Raw genomic sequence first — 27,035 nt, 5'->3', positions numbered from 1 at the left:
TATTAATAGAAGGAATGTTCCATAGGAAACTTGAAACAAGTACACCAAACAGTCTTTATTTCTAATGCAGTATATTGTGACATGACTATGGCTCAGCTTGACTCAATCTTTTTCTTTTCAATTTTTCAAGCTAGTGATGAAGGATTAAGCTAACACTGAATTATTCCATTCCATTCTGATCCATTCCATTCTGCTCTGTTCCGTTCTGCTCCATTCCGTTCCATTCCATTTGCATTTATTAAGTGACTACTGCATGTAACTCATAGTATTATACACTCTACGAAATTTTTTTTCTTTGTTTTGTGTATTTTGGTACAGGTTCTCACTACACAGCTCAGAATCCTAGTGATCCTCCTGTTTTCCGCCTCCCCAGCGCTGGGATTACAGGCAAGCATCACCACGCCCAGTCTCAGCAGCCAGCTCAGCATACCCCAGGGCAGGGCCAGTGTGGCGTGTGGTACCAGGGATCAAATCTGGGAAATTTAAAAAAATGATTACAACACAGCCTCTGTCCTCTAGAAGCCCAGCCTTTAGAAGAGACTCACACACACACACACACACACACACACACACACACACACGCAGAACTCTGAGCTCAAGATTAGATATAGGAAGTATGAATCATGCAAAATGGGAAAGAGAGCTGTATTACATCCCAGAGAATCTGAGAAGAGCTCCTGGAGCAAGCAGTACTTAAGAACTTGCACAAGGCCTTGAAGGAAGGGCTTGGTCTTTACACGGCTGTTGCTTTGGCTTAAATGTTTATGTTACTCCCCTCCCCCAATTCATGTCAAAACCTATTCTTCACAGTGATGGCACAAGCAGGTGGGCCTTTGGATGTGAACAAATTGTGAGTGTAGCAACCTATCAAATGGTATTAATGCCTTTACATTAGAAGCGCCAGAAAACTGCTGCTTTGTTGTTCTTTCCATTCTATGCAGACATAGCAAGAAGGTGCCTTCTATAAGGGTGGCTCGTTACCAGATGCAGACTCTGCAAGCATCTTGGTTTTAGACTTTCTAGCCCGAGAATGAATGGTAAGAAATACATTTCTAAGCCACTCCATCTCTGATATTTTGTTAAAGCCTCTGGACAAACTAAGACAGCTATAACATCCTGAATTTTTTCCTTGCTACCCTAAGTGAATAAGGAATATATAGAGAAGGAGTTACTTTACATATAGCAGGAAGATAGAGGTTTCACAGACAGAGAGGTAGGAGCAAGAACAGTTTGTTATGCAAAGAGGCCAGGATGAGGGCTGACTGAGCTCAGTGCTGGGTTGGTTCCCCATCAAGACAGCTTCCTTAGCTCTGTGCATTTTACCAAAGCTGGCAACAGCACTCCTTTTATGAATCATGTACGCGGAAATATTTATTAAGATTGTTCCAGGATTTTATCTAACAATCTGTTGATAAATAAATGGCAAAACAACCAGAAGTATCTTTCTGAGGTTGTTTTTCTTCTTTCTGGGTTTACTCGTTCCCAGGCAACTAGAGTGGAACTAGGATTACTAGGATGAATGAAAAATAAGATTAAAAATAACTTAGCAGAATCTTTTTTAGATGCTTCAAATTTTGAAGGAATTTCTGATTCTTTTGCAGTCAACAATATAGTAGTTTAGGATTATTTTTAAGCTTCGGGAATGAAAGACTATGTTTTGCTCACTGCTTAATTGGTATAACCAAAAAGATGGTATGGCCCGTAACAGTAACTCAATCTGTGTTTGTTGAGTGCGCTTCTAGAAATATCTATCAACTGTAGTCATGTTGATTTTTAGAATGGACCAAACACTATTCTAGTCAGCCTCATTCTGTCACCAACCATAAAGGATAATGTTAGCTTGAGATGGAGATTTGCTACAAAGGTAAATTTTCTTTTAATATTGGTTTAAAATATGAAAAATTTTCAATTAATTTAGTCATTGTTATTTCTTATTATGTTGGTAAAACTGATTTAAAAGGGAAGAAAAATGGATAGCTTTGGACAATGAACTCTTGATAAAGGTAATTTTCCTAATTACTTTAGGAAATTTTTGAAATGTTTATTTTTTATTTTAAAATGCTAACTACAAGATTATGCCTAGAAGTAGATGTGAGGGCAATTGGGCTGCTAAATCTGCCATCCCATTGATCACCAGGGTTGATATGGCTTATCTGGCTGGCCAGGCAGTGGCCCCTTCCTCCCTAACCACTCCGTGTGCAACCCTACTGAAGCTGTGCTCTTGGTCTAAGGGAACGACCACCCCCGATAGAGGAGGACCCTTTCCTCAGTCAGTGGTATAGAAGTAGCTGTGCTCCCACTAGAACCTCCAAGAAAGCTCTCAAGTTTATATGTCGGAGTGAGATTTTCAGTTTAATCTCCCTACCTAACCAATGTGGATAATTCAGTCATCCAAGTGCATTTTATACGAAAAAAATTGGTCTAACTACTTTCACAATGAAATGAGCCAGAAAATTGTAACAAGCTTCACTCTGGAGTATGTGGGCCCAGTCTTGGTGGATGTGGGCCCAACATGTAAACCAACTGCTTCCCTGACTGTGGGTCCAATAAACAAAAGTCTATATGGTGAGTTCTCTAGGCTGAATCAATAAGGAAGAAACCTATAAAAGTATAGAAGAGCTACTAAGAGCATAGCACAGACAGAAAATGGAGCAATATTCAAACTACGCAACACTGCACCCCTAAGAATACACACAGTAGTTCAGAGTCCTGGAGGAGCCTCCTGGGTCAGACATTAATCTCTAGCTGTTGTATAATGATGGAAGGCCCAGGCAGCAAGGTGCAAAGCAAAGTGTGTTGTGGGAGGATGCTTTGGCAAGTATTTACCACTGGAGTGAAACAGTCTTTAACAGTCATCTAAACTAGCATTCATCAGCCACCATGAGGCACTTTCCAGCTAGACTACAGATGAAGCTACCAGCCACAGTGGAGTGTTGAGGAAACTGACTGTGCCCTGAATGTCTATTAATAGATGGTCTCACTTACTCTTCTCTTGTTGCTGGGACAAATAGCTGATACCCAAAATGAAGGAAGGAAAGGTTTATTTAGCTCACAGTTACTGAAGGTTTCAGTCCATACTCAGCTGGTTCCAAGGCAGAGGGGCACATGGCAGAGGGCAACCTTTCATGGCAGTGACAAAGAGCAAAGAGCAAAGGGAGTGGTAGCAACAACAATGGCAACAGAGAGGAAGTCTGTCTCCCTTAGGTTGCATTCAGGCTGTCCACCCCAGGCTGGGATTTGTACTGACATCCATAGTGCCAGCAGCACTCAGACCCATAATCCTGCCTTGGATCACTCCTAATCCCAGTGGATCATGAGTTAATCACAAACTCTAGAAGTCTACCCGGTAACTGCATGAAGCTTTGGGAAGGCACCTAGAGACAAACCATGACATAGATCCACAGTAATCCTTACTTGGCTTGTTCAGGATCAACTGGTTCCCTTGGGGAGCTGTAGACACATGTCAGAGAGAGGGATCAGGAGGCTTTCTCTCTCCAACTGAAGTGTCATCTCCATATGGTCTTTCACACACCTCTGGTGTGAAGTGTTCTTTATATCCAAATCTAGTTCTGCTAACTCAAGTTTGACGGACATGTGACAGGGTATAAACTGACTAAATTTGGGGGGGCATTTGAATTTCTTCTCATCAATAGCAATATTTTGCTTCCCTTAGCATGCTTTTTTCTCCCTTTCTCTCTACATCTTGCCCATCCCAAACCTTCTCTGGGTAAACATGTATTAAAGCACGGTATATGTCAGGCACTGTGCTAAGATAGGAAATAACCTTAAGGGGAGACCATTTATGATTTAAGCACATACCAGGAATTCAACTCAGGTATATTTCAAGGTTTTTCTATCCATAGCAAGCTACTTTCAATTTTGTGGGATGGGTTGATGGGCACAGCTTCCCCCAGGAGTGAGTATTGTGGGGTTGGGTGCTGTGGGAAAAGTGGTCTTTTAGTGAGGACAACAACAGCAATACAATGAGTAAATATTTTACAAGGAGCTCCAACAGCCCTGGAATCTACCTTTTTGACCCACCTGTTTCAGTGGCCCTGTAGAGAATGGAAAAAAGCTATACTCTTATCCATGAAAAATGCCACCCAGAGAACTCGTCCCAGGTGTCTCCATTAACCTGACTTTGATTCCATCAAATTTAAGAGTCTCTCAGAAATAGACCGGCCTTATCTGCTCAGGTAAATATGCACACACTCATGGGTGCTGGATACCTAGATCTATGCCCCTTCTGTTAGAGGAATCTCTAGGAATATCTGATTGTGCATTTACTTTTTTAAAATAGGGAATGTATTTATCTTTGATTATGAAGTCCTGCCATAAACTAAGACTGCAATTTTATCAGTTATCTACAAATAACATAGCAAGATCTGTTAACCTAATTTCTATAGGTAAGTTTCCCTCTTCTAATTGAATGCTTTCTCGTTCATTAAAGTCAGTTTCTTGTGACCTTTAAATTCAGTTAGAAAAGTTAATCCGCTGGTTAATCTGGACCAATTGGTTTCTGAAACAGCACTAAGTGACAAACCATTATTTCTAGTTCAGCTTTTAATTGGCTAGAATGTTATTGCTGCAAAATCCAGTAGCTGTCAGATCTGCCTGCTAGCCAGTCTGAGCTTTCTGGACATATTCCAAGTCATTAAAGCAACATCTCTTGTTCAAGCTGAGGATATTTATCCTGAACTCAAGCCCAATGCTCTCTCCTGCTCTTATTAAATTAAAGCCTAAGGAATATTGGAGGATGTCCTGTTGCAGACCAGGAGCAAGTACACACTTGAGGGGAAAAAAAACAAGGTTCCGCTTTCTTGTCCTAAATGTTATTTTTGAATGATTTGATGAAACGGCCATATAAATCAGAACTTAGCACCGATGTGGAATACATGTTTTCTTAAATATTTTATGACTGTTATTCCAGCCTTGAATATTTCCTTGTATTAAAGAGTCATATAGAGCCAAATGATGTCACAGAATTAGAATGGCACTAAGTCAAATACACAGATAAATTATTACAATTGTTTCATTCTTATGAAAAGAATCTTGGGCTTTCCCTTAATTGCCCTAGTAGTATCTCAGGAGCTGTAACTTGTAAGATGACAACCTACTCATCCTTCTTTTAAATAACAACAGAATCAAAAGAGATAATCCACATCTATTTTTCTGACTATATACATAAAGATAATGTTGTCTATAAGCTTGCTGTCAGAACTTGGATTGAGTTAAGTACTATTTATCTTATAATATTCCAAGTGTATTAATCTTAAAAAGTATACAAAATGCTTTGAAGACCCTGATAAGCATGAAGGCAAATTTTTATTAAAACAGAGCCATCACATTAAAGGAACTCTTGGGCTGGCAGGTGGAATCAGCTTTATTCTCTTCAATGAGAAAATCTCTCTCCTCTTGACCTCTTCCCTTTCTTAGTTCATCCAACCCATCCACAACCCACCTTCTCCTAGTGTTATGGTTTGTGCTCAGTTGTCCCTCCAAAGACTCATGGTGTCATGGGGCAGCTTCTGGAGTTTGTGATTGATTCCTGATCCAATGTTGGGATTGCAGGTGTGAGTGCTACACCCTGACCCTGGGTGGGTAATTTGCATTACAATGTAAGGAGGGGAGAAAGGCTAGCTAGCTTCCAGAACTGCTGCCTCTCCTTTTGCTCTCTGCTCTTTGCTACTGCCATAAATTGTTGCTCTGTGCTGCCACACGCCACTCTACTCTCTTGGAGCCAGCTGAGTAAGGACTAAAACCTCCAGTAAATGTGAGCTAAATAAACCTTTCATTCTTTCATTTTGGCAGTTGGGTATTTGTCCCAGCAATGAAAGAAGAGTAACTGAGACAGAATTTGGTGCTGCAGAAGTGGGGTCATTGCTGTGGCTAAACCTGATGATGTGGATTATAAGCCCTTGGAAATGGCTTACGAGAAGAGATAGGGAAGGTTCAGAGATGTTGCCTACAAGAAAAGAACTGGAATAGAAAAGAAGTGCTGGAACATCTTTGGTGTTCCATGTGGGAGACTCTGGTCAGAGTTCAAAAGACCAGAAGGCTGATAGAAAGTCGGCCTGTAAAGACAGGGCTTGGGAGGTTTCTACTGGAAGAAGGACTGCATTGGTTGTTAGACTCCAGATGATTTCTGTTATGACTTGGTGGAAAGGTTTTTTTTGCATTTTGCTGTGTCCAGAGACTTCGCCTGAAACTGACTTTAACCATGGAGACCTGATTAATCTGGCAAAAGAAATTTCAAAGCAGGCGAATGTTGAGGCAGTGACATGGCTATCGTTGGGGTCATAGTCAGATTTCTGTTGAGAAGCAAGAGTAAAGAACACAGCAGAATGATTTAAAATGTGAGTTTGGCCAGAAATGAAGCTTCAATAAAGCTGTTGAATACAAAGATAGAGTTTAGATCTCCATGGCCAGAGAGGAACCAGAGAATGAAAGGATGGCCTGAGGGACTCACAGGAGGTGACAGGTTCCACCCTTTGCAGCCTCAGAATCACGAGAGTGATAGACTTTGCCTTGGGGAAAAAGCTACAGAGTGCCATGTTCCAGAATGGTGGTGGCAGCCACACCAGGTTCCAGAATGGTACTGGTATAGAGAATTTGTTCCTTGGAATCAGGGTCAGAGTGTCTAGAAACCCACGTACTCAACCCCTACAGTCAAAAGAAAAGAAAGTCTGGCTGCTGCTCCAGCTGGCAGCACACCTTGGCTTCATCCACATGGCATTGGTTTTAGGTACTTGCAGGATGCAGGAGTTGAGGTTAAGAGGCCTCCACCTAGATTTCAGAAGAAGGCCTGGGAGGCCAGGCTGCGTGGCCCTGAGAGGGCAGTGTATAAAGCTATGAGTGAGAAGCCTACTCAGTGGAAACTCCAGAAGTTTGGAAAAGTCAGAAATGTGGATCATCTAAAAGAAGCTGTAAGAAGGGAGCAAAACCATCCCCAGAGAGAATCCAGGGGAGTTATAATCAGCAGCAGAGCCATGCAGGTGGAGTCACATGGAACTCACAATTTGCCACAAATTGCTTTGGATGTTCCACATGGAAAAGTACTTAATGTTTGCCCTGCCGGATTTTGGACTTGTGCTGGTCCCAATGCTTTGTATTCCCCTATTTTTTTGTACTTTTTGGAATGGTAATGTTTTTCTTGTGCTACTGAATGTTGGAAGTGTTTAACTTTTCTTGTACATGGGCTTATAGCAAAGACTTTGCTTTGATCTTGGAGGAGACTTGAGACTTGGAATTTTCGGCAGTGCTGGAACTATTAGGACTTTGGTAATTCTTAGAGATGGACTAAAATGCCTTTTGCATAGAGTGATGTGCATCAGTTTTGGGGGGCCCAGGGGAAAAATATTATGGTTTGTGTCTAGTTGTTCCCCCAAAGCCTCATGAAGTCATAGGGCAGCTTCTGGAGTTTATGATTCATTCTTTTTTTAATATTAATTTTATTGAGAACGAAACAACATTGAGACAGTTTCAAAACACGTTAGTAGGACAGTTACAATAATTAATACATTGCATATTGTTGTCTTTGTAGTGGTTATTCATAGTATGAGATACAGACACAATATCTTGTCTAAACACTATTAGTACAAATCTTTCTTCTCATTGAACTAAGAGAAAGTAGCTGTATATCTATCCTATTTTTTCCTGTTTTGTATATATATAACACCCTGACCCTGGGTGGGTAATTTGCAGTACTATGTGAGGAGGGGAGAGAGGCTAGCTAGCTACCTGAGCTGTGGCCACCCTCTCTGCTCTCTGCTCTTTGCCGCCACTGTGAATGGTTGCTCTGTGCTGCCATATGCCACTCTGCCTTGGAGCCAGCTGAGTATGGACTCAAACATCCTCTAACTGTGAGCCAAATTAACCTTTCCTTCCTTGATTTTGGGTGTCAGATATTTATGCCAGAAGCAGTAGAAGAGTAACCAAGAGAGACACCTAGGATAGCACTCCCAAGCTGGGCTTCAGTTTTCTTGTGGCATCCTTATCACCTGTGTCCTCTGTTTGCCTGATTTCATTAAAAAGTGCACTTTAGAGAGGCTGCTTCTCTTTACCTGATGTTTTCTTCCATGTGGAAATGTCCCCACAATTAAAACCTTTCTAGTCCCCTCCTTCTTCCCATTTATTCAATCCTTTGAAGGCAGAGTAAGTTATTAGGAACTAGGGAAAGAAAAAGCTGGTTGTGCTTGGCGCAGAACCTCTCCCGCCTCGGTACCAGGGTTATCTATTGGTTTGTGAAAGCTTACTTGTCACTAGGAGGGCAACCTTGATGTACATAGGAGTTATTTTCTCCACTGAGTTGTATTAGTTCGATCTTATTTCTCCCATTCTCTTATGTTTTACTTTATTCTCTTATTTACAACTCAGGTGGAGAAGACAGGTATTAACTGTTGGATCCCCTCAAGCCCTCCAAATGTACAAGCCCCTGGTTTTAGCCTTTACTTCCTACCAAGCTCCAGATCCATGTACCAATTGTTTCAACAGAATTCTAACAATGCATTTCACTTGTGCGTAAAATGCACTTAAGTAAATCTAAACTAAACCAAATTCAGTGATTAAAGTAAATTTAGTGTTTTATCTTTTGCACTAAATCAGCTCCTCTTCTTCCAAACTCTGTGCCAGGAGCCTGGAAGCTGTGGTTGATTCTCCTTGTGTCTGTTTCATTACTTGATAATTGGGCCTCCTAAGTTCAATCTGACCTCTTCATCACTGATGCTTTTGTCAAAGGTGAAGTTCTGCACCACACAGGGCATTTTCCTCATATGGCCAGAGTGACCTTGAAAAGACATAAGTCTCTCTGATCTCAAAGCCCTTCACTGAGATCCCTTTCCTTAGAATCACATCCAGACCCTGTCCTGTGGCCCCGGTCTAGAAGAATCTTCATGATCTCTCCCTGGCTCACACCTCGCCAGCCAGATGGCCTCCTGTTCTTCTTGACCTCTGTAAGCTCTTTCACCTCAGTTCCTCCATCCTTCTGTCTTCCTTCTGGCAGGAATTCTCTCCCCTGTATCCATGCTTGATCCCCATACCTTCAACACATCTGGATCTCTCCCACCGGCACCTCCTCTGTGGTTGCTTCTCTGCCTACTCTTCTGACTCGGTCTTCACCTCCAAGCCACCACCGCAGTGCTTTGATTTCCTTCACAACACTCGCCAGGAACTTGAATAGTTTGTGCAATTGTTTACACCAGAATGTAAGCTCAGTAAGGACAGGGATTATCTTGGCTGATTCTCCATTGCATCAATAGAACCTACAACAGTGCTTGGTACACAAATGACACTTGGTTAGTACAGACTGAGCACATAAGCTGGGTGAATATTTCAACTCTTCTCCCCCCTCTCCAGTCACAACCTCTAATGGGTCCTTCATGTCATTGTCAACTCTCTGGAGAACACATATGACTATGTTTGGTATGTGAGACCAGACTCTGGTAATCAGCTTCTGGGAATTCCCTCAATGGGAACATCTCCTTCTTCTCCTCTGTATATTTTTCCCACTCCAAACACTCTGATCTTACTTGCTGCACCCCACAAAGGCATATTTGTATTTCCACAATGTTAAATAAGTATGTAATTCTGCCAACCATGTCCCATCAATCCTATCTAACAAATTCCTGCTTACTCAAATCATCACCATTCCTTCCTCGGTGACATTGTTCTTTGCCTTGTCCTCCTCTCCCTGCTAGTTGGTTATTTCTTCCTTTTATTGCTTAACACTGAAGACATAGGACTGGTTTTGAATGTCACATCCAATTGCTCTTGCATGTTTTCAGGTCTCAGTATGACTATAATGAGGATGAGAATGTAGCTTAATCGAGCACTTAGTATAATGCACAGCATGCGACGAGGGTACAGTGAGGCTTACTGAATAAAGAGAATGAATTAGTCAGTGACCAACACTCAAACCCTTGGTGCGGAGTGCAGACTCTTTTGTGTCTTGTTTCTGTTCAACTCCCCAGTGTGCAGAATGGCTCAAGAGTCTGAGTCTGGGAAATCAACAGGGCTACATAAAGACTTAAGAGTGTGCAAGACGACAAGAAGTAAACTTCACAGCTCCTCAGCTCTGAACTGAGGATTGGATGACAACTGCCTTTCTGTTAATAAGGATGAGCACACCACAAGCCACTATGCAGGAGGGCACACCATTGGCATCCTCTTTAATCTGTACACTTCCTAATTTGACTCCATCTTGAGAAGGATTTTTTTTTGAGGGGGGCTGGCTCAGATGCCTTAAGGGAAGATTAGGTAAGCCTTGAGGATCTGGGGATCAAACTACAGTATCCTGCCACTGACTGCCTTTGCATAAGCAGGCACTTAAACAACTGAGCTAACTGGCAGGTCCCCCCCCCCCACCGCCGCTTTTTTTTTGTGAACCGAGGATTGAACTCAGGATCTTGTGCTTACCTGGTCCTGAGCTATCTCCCCAACTGACTCTATCTTGTATCCCTTCCAGATTTCCAATTTTTTCCTGGAATTCTGTAGAACACCTCAAGATCCCCTTTATTCTTCCACCTTTTTTTTTTAAACTGAAACTTGACCATACCCTAAAGACACAACTCATCTCCTTCCTGAAGTCTTAACAAGTAGAACTATTTCTGTTCACACACTGTCGGTCACGTTTTGATCACTAGGCGAAGCACCCTACATCCACAACTTAAAGAAGAAGTTTAATTTGGTTATTATGTCAGGACATAATCAGTGTTCACAGGCTCCAAGGCAGAAGCGGGATGACAGAGGTCATGGAAGAGGAAAAGTTGCTCCATCCACTGCATCCAGAGAAGGAAGGGGCCAGAGACAGAATACATCCTTCAGCTCGTGGCCCATGTGATACACCTTAAGAAGGCCTGGCCTCCTAGCAGCCACATTTAGCTCCTGAACTCATCCATGGATGGATCCACTAGGGTACAACACCCATGTGGTCCAATCGCATGAGAGCATACGTGAGAAATTTTTTGTTTTGTTTTGTTTTTTCCCATAATTTTATTGATAAACAAATAGCAATGAGACAGTTTCAAATCAAATTCGTAGGACAGTTTCAATAATTAACACATTGCATACACTTTTCCTAGTGGTTAATTGCTATACAAGATGCAGACTTGATATCCTATTTACAAACACCGTTAGAACAAGTCATTCTATTCATTAAGAGAATGTAACTATATATCTATCCTAACAATTTTGAATATACAGATACAAAATGGACATTCATCTGTATCCCCTTTGTTTGTTAAGTTCCATTATTTAAATATTATAGGTGTGTAAACTCAGCAAAATATTCCAAAAGAGTCCAGTAGCCCATAATAGTATTGGGTCTTCCGCTTCACTGGCAATGTCAGAAATTGTTGACCTGAGTCCCCTACAGCTCAATATAACAGCATGGCTTTAGGTCTAAACCAGAATACACTCTACCTAGAAATGGATGTAAGTAAGGTAAGTAGCCTCTTATTCTTCAGTTATTTCCAGCTCACTGACTCTCTTTCCTTCCTTTAAACCCTCACCTCTTTCAAGGCTCTTGCCATCAGGCCACATGACACAGAATTCTTCTAGTCATCTGCCAACACCCAATTATCCCATTCCTCAAAGACATTGATACTATATTCACTGTCATTTCATCAACACTACATTAGTCTTTTTGTGTGTGTGTATGTGTGTGTGTGTGTGTGATATTTTTGTATCCTGGGGTAGAATTGGACTTTCTCTTTAATGATCTGATCTCATGGTCATGATCATATTCTAGACCTTGTTGTTATGAATATGTGCACACACACGTACATCCACAATCTCGAACGTCAAACTTCCTATTCTATCTTTCGTGCTTTTTCCCTCTAACAGATTGTTATGGTTTGTGACTAGTTGCTCCCCCCAAAGCCTCATGCAGTCATTGGAAGGCTTCTGGAGTTTGTGATTGATTTCTGTGGGTGTGGATGCTGTACCTGCCCTGGGGCGGGTAGTTTGCACTACAAAGTGAGTAGGGGAAAGAGGCCAGCTAGCTGCCTGAGCTGCAGCCCCTCCCTTTGCTCTCTCTTGCTCTTTGCAGCCTCCATGAAAGTCTGTTCTCTGCCAGGGGTCACTCTGCCTTGGAGCCAGCTGAGTATGGGCTGACCCCCCCCCCAGTAACTGTGAGCTAAATAAACCCTTCCTTCCCTCATTTTGAGGGTTGGGTATTTGTCCCAGCAACGAGAGAAGAGTAACTGAGACATAGCCTGATGTCAGCACTATTTCAGTTTGGATTCCCAGTTCATGGACTTGTTGTCCTTCCACTTCTATCATCTTCCTGTCTTCATTTCTTTCCTACTCTAATGTGTAAATGAAAACTTTAGAAGAAAAAGAAACATATTTTTAAAATCCAAAACAATAACCCTTGCATGCATGTCCAAAACTCCCAAACAGTTTCTTAGTATTTGGAATGTGTTCTCTTTCTACAGATAGCCCAACTAATCAACTCACCCAACTGGGTTTAGTGGAGGTTTCCAGGCTATTCTTTAGAAATGTTCCCTATCAGGTAGATAATTTTGGAGCCTGTTAAATGGCAGCACAGATTGGAAATCCTCAAAATACAAATTTCTTTAAAAGTATAAACCAATTTAACAAGATTTCTTAGTCTTGGGTTCCCTGTGATGCAATGATTCTATGAAAAGTTAGAGACAAATTGGTTTCTGGAACCCATTCTTCTGCTGAGATGACAAACTCAGCCTTAATTTCATTTTCCTTCTGAAGCCTTTGGTGGAGCTACTGGTAATTAGACCAGCATAGGGAGGAGTGGCTGTTACTATATATCAACAACCATTTAGCAAGGGAGAAGGTGCCCAGTAGTTCTAAGACGAAGGAGGTGCAAGCACAATGGGTCACTGTGAAAGCAAGTCAGTTTGACATTAATATGCACCATAATCATTTATTTATGTTTAAAAATTATTCATTTATTTATTTGGTACAGGATCTTGTTACGCGGCTCAGACTTGTAGCAATCTTCCTGTCTCAGCCTCCCCAGTGCTGGGATTACAGACGTGCACCACCACGCCCGGTTTCAGGGACCAGCACAGTGCACCTGACATTCCAGGGTGGCCACAAAATGGAGTTCCAGGGATCGAAGCTGGGCTGTTGTGCTTGGCAGGCAGGCACTTAGACCACTGAGCTATCTCCCCAGCCCCTGTAATCACTCACAACAAAATGATTTGTTCACATTCAAGTAGAGATAGATGTGGGCACTGGGCAGATGACTCAGTGGAATAAGTTCTTCCCTGGCAAGCGCAAGGGCCTGAGTTCAACTAGAGATAGAAACATGTAAAAAGTGAGCAAAGGCTTACGTTAAAAATTCACCTTAATTAGGAAGTTGATAATAAATGATACAAAAGGACATTTGTGTTCCAAATAATGTCTCTTTCCTTTTTTTCCATGAAAAAATTTCCTGAACACTCATTTTTATAGTGTATTGTGTTTAGTGAGGAGACAATGCCTGGATTTTATCAAAACACAGCATTTTGTTTTATTTTGGGGATAGACATTAAAAATTTACTCTTTTCTGATGCAATCTATATATACTCACTGTAGAACACCCATAATATTATTACACAGAGGCATGTAATTAAACTTTTGACATTTCCAATATTTTTCTTTTTATTTGAGACTTTACTGTAAAAGCAATTTTATTTCAGATTTAAAAATTAGTTTTATATTTCCCCCATTAAAAATGTCATAAACATGAATAATTATGAGTAGATTTGGGCAGGCCGAAATTAAATTATCTTTCAATTGACATTGTCCTGAGGAGACTAGATATATAAGGAGAAAAGTTGGCAACAATAAAAGCCATAGGAATATGCTGCAGTAACCCAGCAGGCAGACAGCAACTAGTGGATGGCAGACTCGGCTGTGCTGCAGGACTCCTGGTGAAGGTCTGAACCACAGGCTGTACATACCAATGCGATATATTTTTCTAAATATGCAAACCTATTATAAAATTTAATTTAGAAATTAAGCACAAAAAGAGATTGATACTATTGAATGGTAAAGTAGGGCATTGACAAGAATTTACTGTAATAGTAACATTCAAGTACTGTCTTTCTCCTCTCAAAATACCTTAGGAACTAAGAAGAATATATGCAGTGTATTATTTGTTGAAACTGTACTTCCGATTTGATTTGAAACTGTCTCATTGCTGTTTATCAATAAAACTTTGAAAAAAAATACCTTAGGAACCACCTTGGTTCAGGTCTATGGTCAGGACATTATCATACTTATGTCCAAGTAATTCTTATTTTACTCAACAGTGGTCATAAAGCATGAGAATAATGAAATTGGAAATTGTATATATCAGAAACAAGCTGCCAAGTGCTTTAAGTGAGAAGTAAAAGCTTTTGACTAAACAAGGAAATAAAAAATACTTGTATCCTGAGATTGGCAAGATTCATGGTAAGGACAAATGTATCCGTGAAATTATGAGGAAGAAGGAGAAATTAATGCCGGCTAGCTTTTCTACCCAGTTTCAGGTAACTGACCTTAGTCATAAACAATTCAGAAGCATCATGCTGACATTAGTTCAATGAAGGTAAGGAAAGAGAAGGAAGGGGAAGGGACTGAAAAGAGCATTAAGTTGTGGTATGCACGTGGACCTATTTCCCAGTGTCTGTCATCATCATGTACTATAAACATGTTCTAATGGCAATGTTGCTTGAATGCACAAAAGGAGATATAAAACTGAAGAGGACATGACTACTAGGCTTTATGATGGAAATCTTAAAGATTGAAGAGCACTGACTATCATAGAGAAGTTTGAAGGCCAGCCAGATAGCTCAGTGGACTAAAGCACCTGCTTAGGCAGACGCAGGGACTAGGGTTCCATCCCCAGTGTGCCGTGTTGGCCCCGCCCCCCAGGTCATGCTGAGACTGCAACTGAACGTGGGCGTGGTGGTGCATGCCTGTAATCCCAGGGTTGGGAAGCTGAAAACAGGAGGATCACTATGAGTCCAATCTATGTGGTGAAACCTTGTAGATCCTGTACTAAAATTTCATGTATTAAAAAAAAATAGAGAAGTTAGACAAAGTGATTTATTCAAATCTACCCAGTGCAATTTATTTTATTTTACAACTAGGGGTCCACAGGTGAGGTAGTGGAGATGACAGGGGTCAGAAGAAACTGTTCCTGTCTCTTGAGGTTCTTTTGCTTCCACTTTTCCAGAATCTGAGCAAAATCATACTTTGTACAGGAATTATTGACAACGTATTTAAGTTATTAGTTCTATAAGGGAGGGTAATTGTGTGACTTGCTCTCTAGAGTAGGGCTTGCTCTGGTTCAAGGAAAGGTGAAGGGCTGCCCACTGGGAATGTCCTGAGAAGACAAACTGTTCCTCAGTTTTCAGAGTGGTTTCTCTGCAAGATACAACTGCTTTTGCGTTAACCTCTGTCATCCAAGATTCTTGAAGGTCTTTCTCTTGCTTTTTTCTCTTTGTGCAAACTTTGGTTATTTTCACTTTCCTATTACCTTTTTCCAATGAAGCTAAGAAACAATCTCACCTAGCCATTACAGAGACAGTGGCTGCTTTTCATTTCCCCTTTGATTCACATTACTGGATTGTAGATTATAGGTAGAATTCTCCCACTCTACAGAAATGAGGCTCTGAAGACAACATCTAGCTAATAGTGTAACAGCTAATCTGCTGTTCCTACCCACCAAGATACTGTGGGCATGAAATCATGCCAGAAACACCTTGATGATAATCTTCCTAGTGAGAGCCCTGGCTCTTAAGAAAAGGGGAAGGTGTGCAAATTATTACATGGTGATTCATTGCCTGAGAACCCTGTGGAGTTGAAGGGACAGAGTTAGACTCTAATTCTGGGTAAAGAGAGGGACTAAAATCCCATGATATGATAAAGCCCAGATGTGGCACTAATTCTTGCCATCAGACTCTCTAGTGAAGCTTATATTTGGTGTTTTCTTGAGTCACATGCGAAGTTGGGTGAGGTGATCTTTTACTCTGGAGTTCCTTTGTTAGCCTTACAGGAACTGGTAGGAAGCAAGATTTTTAGAAAATAAAACCTGTGTTCTCTAAACAGGGATTTCAAAAAGAAGATAAAAAGGAGAAAAAAAAAACAGAAGCAGAGATAAGCATCATTTAAACAAATATCAATCTAGCAATGAGCATACTAAGCTAATTTCATGTATTTTTAGTGTTTTCTCAGTTACCTTTTCTTTTTCTGTTGAAGGAGAGATTTTTAACTTGAGCTCTGGTTACCCTCATTTTACACTAATATTCAAATAGGAGAAAGAGTAATTCTTTTCCCTTAGAATATGTACCATTCACATTTATTGTTATATAGAGAGGAACAAAGCTACTTCAATAAGTTTTGTAGGGATTCCAAAAGTTTGCTTACTATTCATTAGGTAGAAGCCTAAGAAACTTTTATAAATTGGTTACTGATCAAAATAAATCTTAGGATTTATCCTCACTGTAAAAGTTGCAGAGGATTGTGGTACCAAAGCTTAATAGCGTCAGTAGTAGAATCTAAGCAATACAATTTTAGAATCATGTACATTATGCACATTGTATCTAAACACTGTTTTCTATGGCAATAGCTTCTAAGCTGTTTGAAAAACAGTGGCTAAGCCTTTTAGTGGTAAGTCACTAAAGTGCTTCTTGCCCAACCAAATGAGATCTTGGTGTTAGTCAGGACCTTCTCCGGTCTCCCACCCACCAACATATGCTTTGCCTTCTGGGTGCAAATTCTATTCCTTCTTCACCACTGAGCCACACCAAATCAGAGAGTAGGGATCCAGATCTCACTAAGGGCTTCCCGGGTAAAACAGGTGAAATCATTTCTGTACCTCTCGGGGAGGGGACTGCATGGTTTACAAAGAAGTATCTGTCCTAGTTATGGTTTAAATATTACATGTCCCTCAAAGACTTGTGCTGAGAAATAGATCCCCAACACAGCAGTGTTCAGAGGTGAGGTCTAGAGAGGTGTTTGGATTGAGATGGTGCTGACGACATCAGTAGATTCATCTATTGCTGAGTTTATTTGTTGAATGGGCAACTCGGAGGTGGAGCCTAGTTAGAGGAACTAGGTGTTGGGGGCATACCTCCTCTCCAGGGCATATGCTGTTCCCAGCCCTCCCTCTCATACCCAGATCATTCCATATCTCTGCTGCTTGGCTTGCCAGCAGGTTAGCCACTTTCCTCCCAAGGGTGTGATTGTGGTAGTTTTCTGATTGTTTTCCTAGTACCTGGTTTAGAAATCCAGGCGTGAGTCCATCAGCATGTGGGTCTCAGTCTGAGGGCAGTGAAGGAAATGCTCATGAAGGGACTCTTCATGCTATCTTTTGAATCTATTGTCTGTAATTTCATCCTCACTCATTTCCCTCTAGTCACACCAGCCTCTTAGTTGTTTCTCAAACATTCCTTCTGGGTTTTTGCTTATTGAATCTTCCCTCTGCCTGGAGTGACACTTCCAGTGATACCTCTAATGCTAATTCCCTTAGTTCTTTAAAGTCTTTGCTTTAATGTTAAATTTTCAATGACACTCCAACCAACTTATTTGAAATTTCAGTCAATCCCTTTTATCTCTTGAACCCCCACCCACTTTTAAACATTCTCTATAATGCAGTTATTCACTGCATTTAACACTGTCTGATTCCATCTGATGTCATGTAAATGACTAGTAGGGATCTTCCCATTGTTTACTGTTTCAAACCAAGTTTTTATCACAGTGCCACAGGGCTTGCATGCTAGGCACTCAGTATCTTTGCACCATTGAGCATGTTTTCACCCCAATCACAATCTTGAATCCATCTCACCTGGGTAGATTTTACTTACATAAAATTCTTTGAATTTCTGATGTATAGTAGGTAATAACATAGACCATATTACTGATTATCCAATAGGACAATTTGGAGAGCAAAGGGAAAAGCTATTAATAATTATATGCTACAGTTTAAACAGGCACCACCATGGGCAAGCCAGGACTAAGTCTTAGGGTCACCATCATTATGGGAATGTGGTCCAGTGAGCAAGAATAGGGAGGGGACTGGGAAAGACAGGAGTTCACAATTGATTTGGGTCTTTGTTTTTAGTAATGATGAAAAATAAAACTAAAACACAAATTTACAGGAAAATGTTATAATTGGGAAGTTAGAGGAAAGATAGGAAAGGGCTCTAACTTAGGTAGTTGGAGGGGTGCATTTTGACACCAGGGGTTCAGACTGGTCTACCTGTAAATGTGGGAGGTCACATTTTAAGGATTAGCTGATAGTCTGGTTGATAATTATCTCTGTCCTGGTGGCGTACTATCTTAGTCCTGGTGTCCAAATTTTGTAATTTTTATGGTTGGTGAATGATTTCATTTTTAGGTGATTACAGATTCACGACAATGATTGGAGATTTTTCAGGCATAGTTAAATATCCTCAGAAATCGCCTGTCCTGGTGTCTTCAATCTTGAGGAAGGCAAAGGGGTAATTACATAAATCTATGGCTAGCCAAATATGTTATAGCATGCCTATAATCTAGCACTCAGAAAGCGAAGGCAGGAGGATGCCTGAGAGTTTGAGACAAGTCTGGGCCACATAATGAGTTCAAGCCCAGCCTGAACTGCATAGCAGACTCTGTCTCAACAAAACAAACAAAACAAGACAAAACAAAACAGCTAAAGAAGCAAACAAAAATTCAGGGCTAACCAAACTTATTGTGCCAACTTGTAGGCAGGCACTTCCTAAGTGATTAGCATGTCTGCATGCAGAACTGAGAAGAGCTTTGACCCAAGTTTCAGAGCAACAGAGGATAAAAAATAAACGTAAAATTTTGTTCTGCCTTTTGGTTACCTAGTAGGTATTGGTAAACCCAGTGAAGAGTTATGGTTCACGGCAAAATGGCTTTAATTCCCTGCTGTCCCAGAAGCAAACACAAATCGCTTTTGTAATGAGCAGCAAGTAAAGCCCCAGAACTCTATCTGTTGCCTTATTCTTATAGTGATCTCTAAGTTATTGTTCTTGTACAAATAAAATAGTTGTGTTTACCTAATTCAGAGAGAAGTGGAACCTGTGTACTCCTTAGGTGGATGCCTCCCTTTAGTTTGTTTGGAGGCCTTAAGATTTTTTCCAACCCCTCACTGATCATCTAGCTTTGTGTGAGCCCTGGACATTATCAGCACTCTCAAGCTAAAGTTTCAAAGCAAGCTTGTGTGTGAATCTCATCCAGAGCGAATGATTAAGAAAATGAAGGAAAAGCATATCTTCTTTGCTTTTAAGAATGCCCAAGCTGCCTGTCTGCAACCTGCTAATGACTTTTTTCATAACATTATGACTGTGTCAAAAGGAAAGATAACAAATGCAGAGATGTGCCATGGAGCAGCTTCATGCTCTGGGAAGCTGGAATGCGGGGACCATTGAAGGTCCACATGCAGTGCATCCCGAAGCAATGTACAAAGAAGAAAGAAGGCAGCCTTTGTGCCTGGGCCCAACCCCCCTATTGGCCTCCCACAGAGCATTTCTGGGATGGACACAACCACGTGGTGGGTGGTTCTTGTAGCATCCCTGCTAATAGGAGTCAGAAAAAGCTGGAGCCTCCCAAGAAGCTGAAAACATGAGGCCCAGACCTGAGGCTGAGGGCTGCCAAGCTGTACTGTGTGGGCTGGCAAGAGCCTCCTAGGAACATGAAAAGGAAAGCCCCGTGCAGCAGGGACTGCACAAAGGAACTGCCAAGGTTGAGGGTGTCCAGCTGGTAAGCAGGGCCCAAAACAGTGCTGCACGCATTGGCACACTCAGTACTGGTGCAGACCACTGCCGGGGAAAAGAAAAGGAGCCAAGAAGACAAGACACTAGAACTGCTGTCCATACGCCGTGATTTAATTGATCTCGAGATTGTTTTTTATACCTTATGACAATTCTTAAAAAAAAAAACTTTCTTAAGCTCAAAACGGTTTGTGAGAACTATTTTGGTTTTAAAGTTTGTTTCTTGCTGGCTCTTTTCTCCCCAAGCATAATATGACTTTCTAATGGAGAGAACACCATAAAACAAGTTTTTCCAGGTCTGAAACTTATTGTCTTTCTTGGCCTAGCTGTTTCCCCACTTCTGTTTGGTCTTCCCTCCCTTTCTCCTGTCCAGACTGCATACGAATGAAAAGATACAACTTTCATACTCATAAAGGGCTCAGGCATGCCATACCCGGCCGAGAGCTATGAGGTAGCTTTTCCCCAAGGGCAAGAAATGAATCCCAGGTCTCTCATAGCATTTGGATTCTCGGGATTTCAAAAATGCTATATCAGCATAGTCCAGAAACAACCCAGAATATCTCTATTTGGTCTAAACATAAAATAAGCTCTAAGAAATCCATTGTGATAAAATTAAAATATGAAACCCAAGGGTGTTCTAAAGTGCTACCCAGAGATTTGCTGTGGAAACTCTATGAGATATTGTGATATGAGCTTTAGTATTATGAGAAAAACAGTGGGTTCTTGAAATTGCTTGCTTTTCTATCTCTGAAAGGGATATGGGAGGACTGAGATGGGATTTAGGCTTGCAATTTAGAAAGAGTTTTAGAGAGGCAGAAGGTTTCTATATATATCTATCACTCAAAATCTATTATTATGAACTATCTGCATGTATCTGAACACAGGTACCAATTGGGAAGTTGAAAACCTCAATCTGGCCAAACAAGGTTTGCTGGGTCCAGTGGCGAGTGGCTTCAGATGATACCTAAGGACACAGACCTCCCATGTACTTTTAGCTCCCCCGCCAGGCTGCCTAAGTGAGGGAGACAGCAAGGCACCACCCAGGACCATGTGTTGGAAGGGTGCAGTACAGCCACACTGACAGAGCTGTGAGGGAGAGGCCCCAAAAGCAATGCTGGAGAGAGGAGGCTTTCCCACTTCTCTGATTTTTAGCATCAATTTATAACAGTAGCAGTAGTAATACTTATTTGTAAGGAATCTTCTTTTGGCCTTGTATTGACTCTTGTGTTAGCTTTGCATTACTATATTTTAAAAATTAACTTAAACAAGAAAAGTTCCATTTAGCTCAGGGTTTAAAGGTTCTAGTCCACGGTCAGGTGGGTTCCATTGCTTTGGGACTGGGGACAGGTGATGCTGACAGGTGGAAGGAAGTGGCAGACCACAGAGCAGAGCCAATCCCCTCACATCACAAGCTGGGACAAAAGGGAGAAAGAGAAAGAGATCTGGGCCCTGCAATCTGCTTTCAGGATCTGACAGCCTTCCCTGTGGCCTCCTCCACAAGGCCCTCAGCACCTCCCCAGAATACCATTCCAGAGATCAAACCCTGAATCTTTGGGGACACATCCACATTCAACCCATAACAACAATTAGAACCTAACCCTTTTTTCAGTATCATTGTTGCTGAATTGCGGGATCTCCTTCTAGAGGTGCTAAGTTCTTTTGGCCCTGAACAAAGAATTTGTTAGGACAAGTTCAAAAGGTGGTGCAGTTTTACATTTATTAAAGATAGACTATGTATATTATATATTACATGTTCTATTTTATGTAATCTATCTATCTATCTATCTATCTATCTATCTATATCAGGTCTAGGAAATCCTATCAAAAACTTGCTTGAGCTGTCATGAGAATTTAAGACAGTGCTTTGCGACTGGCTCTAGATGCAGGGTTGAGAACATGTCTTCTGGATCTCCATGAGTCACCAAGTTGTTTGCATCTACCTGTCCAGCAGAGACAAGATTTGCCCAAGTCTCTTGCTTCCTATACCTACTTTTCTTACTATTTTTAAGTCCATAAAGCCTAGCATGTTACAAATTTCCAATTATCTCACCATTAGTCTGAGATTGGCCTTCCTGAAACCCAAGTCAGCCTCAGTCACCCCTTTCAGGGCAAAGTCTGAACTCCTTGGAGTGACACATGGGCTGTTCACGCTGTGATCTGACTTCGCCATCCACTCCATCTGGCACCACCCTGGTAGAGACTCTTTCCTAGCAGTGACCCAGGAAAGTTGTTTCCTCCATAGCCCGTGTCTTTCTGGTACTGTTCCTACTGTCAAGAGGGCTCTTCCCACACATTTCTTCCTGTAGAAACTTCTGGTTTTTCAGATCCTTTGAATGTCACTTTCTCTCAGTGGCTTGCAATGAGCCATGTCCAGTGAGCCATAGGAATTGTGGATACAAAAACACCAACTACTGGTGGAGCAGTTAGAAGATGTGTGGTACCATACATCTTATTTGAATATTTATGAAAATATGGGGGAAGGCATTTCAATTGATTTATGCCCTGGTGATGGCTTTGGAAGGGTTCAAGAAAAGCTGAGAAGACAGTAAGATGTTCCAAGTGTTCTTTGAAGAATGAGCAAAATTTTTCCTAGTGGATAAAAGTATTATGGCACTCTTATGGTCAAAGGGAGTATGAATATTATGAGAAATATGAAAATAAAACCTGAAGTTCCATATGTAGGCAAGAATAATGAGGAGTACATTTGGGCTGCTTGTAGACTGAGTCCGCGGAGCACTGCAGTAGAAAACAACTGAATGAGCAAATAGATATAAACGCAATGTCTACATTCATTATATTTTCAGTAAAAAAAAAAATAAAGCAAAGGAAAGCATGGCAAGAGACTGAGCACTCCTTTAGAGAGGAGAGCCAGAGAAGATGGTAATTGAGTAAGGGCTTGAATTAGGAATAGGATTTAGGTAGAGGATGGGCTTTCTGGGCAGAGGGCACAGCCAGGGCCAGGAGCAGGAGGCTGGCATGTGTTCAGCATGCTGGAGCATTTTCACTGAGGCCTCATTTGCTGCAGCGAGTGAAGAAGGAGTAGGTGTGGCGGAGGGAAATGAGGTCCAAGAGAGCCTTGTGGAGCTATCGAGTCCACTACACTGCTCAGAATGTAGCTTCACCTTTTCTGGCACAATCCCACATACCTATCCCCTTAAGCAAGTCTAGACTGATTTTAGGCAAGGGGAAAAAATATGTTCACAATGTTAACACATTCCCCAGCCACACCTACAATCCTGAGGACCTAAAGTGATAGTATTCAAAATAGGACACTAAGAGAAGTGGTTAGAAAATAACCACATCAGGGGCGCATGACCCAAAATACATTGAATATGCTTTAGTAGAAACTGAGGCTCCATTTTACATATTTCTTTCTGATTGTCTGTTTGCATTTCCCACCCTCCTCTGGAGAAAGCGCTCAAATGTCATCAAATTTTCAAAATAATATATCATAACCCTAAAATTAAACATTTTAAATGCAGAGCTTTTATGACTAACTTTCCTTATGTGTATATTTGAGGAAATATAGTAGGAGTCAAACTCACTAGCTACCTTGGCCCCCCAAATAAGGCCAACTTCACTGGAGTTTAGCAAATGAGAGAAAAATATGTAAAAAAGGAAAAACTTACTGGAAACAGCCAATAAGTTCATCAATAGATAAATGGATAAAAGAAATGTGACATTTACACATGTAGTATACTGCCCTGCCATAAGCAAAAATAAACCTGAAGCATTTGTAGGAAAACAGATGCTCCTTGAGGCCACAGAGTTGAGTGAAATAAATCAGACACATAACCTTCAATATGACACAGTACTTCCTACATGAGAAACCCAAATACTAAGTATAGAACAAAATAAAAGACAGACAACAAGAAGCAAGGAGGGGGCTGGGGAGAGAGCTCAGTAGGATAAGCGCTTGCCTGGCAAGTGCAAGGGCCTGAGTTCAATCCCCAGCTCCGCCAAAAAAATAAGTAAATAAAAAAAAAGAAGCAAGGAAATAGATCTTTCTAGAATCAGGAGAGGACCAAGAGATAGAGAGAAGGAGGAGGTTATCAAGTAATTTCAAATCAATTGTTTAATCTCCATCGGTTCATGTTTATTTGCAATGGTTGAGATGTGGTTTGTCCCTGCCAAAACTCGTTAAAATTTAGGGAGCAGGGAGGGAAAGAGGATAAATGGGATGAAGATGCATTATGTGCATGCACCAACTGCAGACAAGGAGGGTAAACACTGAGTACTCAAACATATATCAATAAAAATTAGTTAAAATAAACAGAAAAGATATTGTTAAAGATGCGGTGGCCTGTGTAGTTTACTTTTCTCTTGTAACTGAGACAAAATACCCCACACCCAAATTAAAGAGGGAAAGGTTTATTTAGCTTACAGTTTGTGAAGGTTTTAGTCTATAATCAGCTGGCTCCAAGACAGGGTGGCACAGTGCGGGGGGGGGTTCAAGGTGGCAGAAGACAGCGATAGCAACAGGAACAAAAGAGGGACACACACTCTTTTCCTCTCCAATAGTGTATGCAGGCTACACACCCTAGGGTGGGTCCTTTACACCCACACCATCTCCCTGCCCTCCTCTTGCATAGGCTCAGGATGATTACAAAGTGAGGACCCTGGCCCCTGCTGAGCCACTCAAGTTGACACAATGAATCAACCACTACCACATCCTGGAGTGTAAATAGCTGCCCTGGGGTGTGTCCTCTACACTCCAAGATGTAGAAGTGATGAGCTACTTATCTAAGCTTCTAAACTTCTCAAGTTGATACAATGAATCAACCACTACATGGCCTAAATAAGTCACAAGCCCCTGAGTAACTTTCATATTCAGGATCCTGAGATGGGTACTGAGACAGAGAACCCTGTGACCTTGGTGCCTTCTTCCTCAGCCTTGTTTGTGTTTCATCATCTTGGAAGAACATCAGCTTTGTGGTACAGAGGCAAATAAATGCAAGTTGACACATCAAGAAACTTCCTCCCAGCCATCTCTTGAAACCATTATGTTCCATTGCTGTATGCGTATAATTTGCAGTTCACAAGTCAGAGACAACCAAACTGAGTTTGTATTAGTCATGTGATAACAATCCCATCAGCTGTACCGATTACACAAGCCAACAGCAGTTGATGGTACTGAGCGTGTGTGACTAGGCAAGTCTTTACTAGGCTTTCCCCCATCTAATCATACAACAGCTCCGCCAGAAAGTGATACAATCAATTCCATCGCATAGATGGAAACACTGAGGATATGAAAGGCTACTTTATGGGTCCAGGGTCACACCGGTGGTGTGGCAAATCTGATAGTCAAAGCCAGTTCTGCCTCACTTCCAAACCTTGCTGTTCTAAACCACAACTCAGTAATGCTACCTAAGACACCTAAATTAGAAAGGAGTCTTCTCACGTTGCAAAGCAATTTTTCCAAAGTATAAATTTCACAGGTGTGTTGTAAAAGATGCTAACATGATCAATACTTGAAAATGCAAATGCAATCATTATATTATGTTCACCTCAGAACACAAAAGCTTGATTGCATAAAAATGCCGCCTTTATTAGTAAACAGCAGCAGGTTGAAAGAACCTGCAGTTTCTATATTGCTTTATCACTACTGGTTTAGAGTATGAAAATTTGATCAAAGCACTCTCTTAAGAATTCAGTTTCATTTATATTTTCAGTCTCCAAACATAAATATGGCAATAGTACATATCAGGAACATTAAGGGCACTTGTATAAAAATGGAATTGAACATTGCATTGTAATTCTCATTTTTATCCAGCAGAATTTGGGGAGAAAAATATACTTAAGTGTCTCTAGAAGCCATAGCTCAGCAAAATGTCATCAAGCGAAGTATCTCAGTCTGATATCTGATATCAAGTATTCAGAAATTACATTTCCAATAAAAAGCATCTCTCTTAGGTTTAAAGCAACAAAACAAAAAGAAGTGCAGGATTAGAATTTTATGATGTATGTCACTTAGAGGAAAAGAAGTAACTTTTTTTCTCACTTACTTTGATGTTGTCAAAACAAATCATCACTGTGCTTGCTGCTCCCTATCTCCTTCATGAAGTGAGACTGGAGGAGGGAATTTGTGTCTGTGCTAACAAGGGTCCTCCACATTTTACTGGTAATTGGAAGAAAATAGATGAGTTATTCACTAATCTCTTTACCAACCTCTCAATAGAAATCTCTCCAAATTTGTGTTTTAAAAACACACAGTGATTATCCAAAGGATGGTGCAAAAGGGAGGGCCCTGGCTCGTGCTATACCTGACAGCATCCGGGCTAAGGCCACCCATATTTATCACCTTAGTTCTCATTCTCCATTTGGGCCACCACCAATCCCAAGAACCCAGAAAATCATTTGCAACTTAGCATTGGAAGAATTTTTCTGAGAGTCTCTGTAATCAAGGGCCATGGAAATCAGGCACAGATGCATCAGCCAGGAAAACAGCTCTCAAAACTCTTGCATATTTCTAATTTAGAAGCAGATTTTATCCATTGACTGCTTGTATATTCCCCTGATCAGTGGCAGTCATCACTGCGACCTAGCCCCGGGGGAAATTACTATCATCTTGGCCCGAAATCAGTCAGATCCATGGAAATCACCATATGGTATGACTCCCAGCTTGTTAGGCAGCGTGTGCGGAGCACCCTTTCCAGGCTGTCCCTGCTGATGGGTCCCCGCTGGATATAGAGGCATGCTGCTCAAAGATACGGTGTGGACTACATATCATAAAAGGTGCCCCATCAAACTGTCTCTTAATTTTTATAGAAATCTAAATTCTTCCAAATATAAAAGAACAAAGCTGTACTTGGATTTACCTCCACTTGTGCTTCCTCAAGAGAAACATTTATCTTCTATGTTAAGATTAGAAGTGGCCTAAAAATCACAAGTGATGAAGGGATTCATTTAACTCTTGCTGTCAGTCAAAGAATGCCATCTTGCAAGAGCTATACGTTTTACAGCGACGTTTCCTTTGCTGCCCATCTGAAGTGGCAGGGGAGTTCAAAAGAAAGTCCTCTTTAGTGTGTTTTTATTTTCCCTATGATGGACAGATTTAATCATATTTCATCATTCTTAGACTTGCATTAGTTTCTCTCTGTTTCCTTTCTTTCTTTTTGTGGTGCTGGGAATTGAACCCACGGCCTTGTGCATGCAAGGTAAGAGCTCTACCACTGAGCTACATCCCCAATTCTAAACTAACATGTTTTTAAAACAATTTAAAATCTCAAATTTGGTTATATCTTAAGATTTTGGGATCATCTTAATTTTACTAATGGTTTTATTTTCTTTTTCATTTTTTCTTTCTTT

General features: G+C 41.1%; 1 pseudogene; it reads left to right on the top strand.

Moving 5' to 3' along the window:
* LOC101589386 overlaps positions 1-27,035 on the top strand; it is a 172,311-nt pseudogene that overhangs the window by 16,211 nt on the left and 129,065 nt on the right.

The sequence above is a fragment of the Octodon degus genome, unplaced genomic scaffold, assembly GCF_000260255.1.
Source record: "Octodon degus isolate 3935 unplaced genomic scaffold, OctDeg1.0 scaffold00244, whole genome shotgun sequence".
In the NCBI taxonomy this organism is placed as follows: domain Eukaryota; kingdom Metazoa; phylum Chordata; class Mammalia; order Rodentia; family Octodontidae; genus Octodon; species Octodon degus.
Note: the sequence above shows the minus strand (reverse complement) of the source record. Positions and strands in the feature narration are given on the sequence as shown.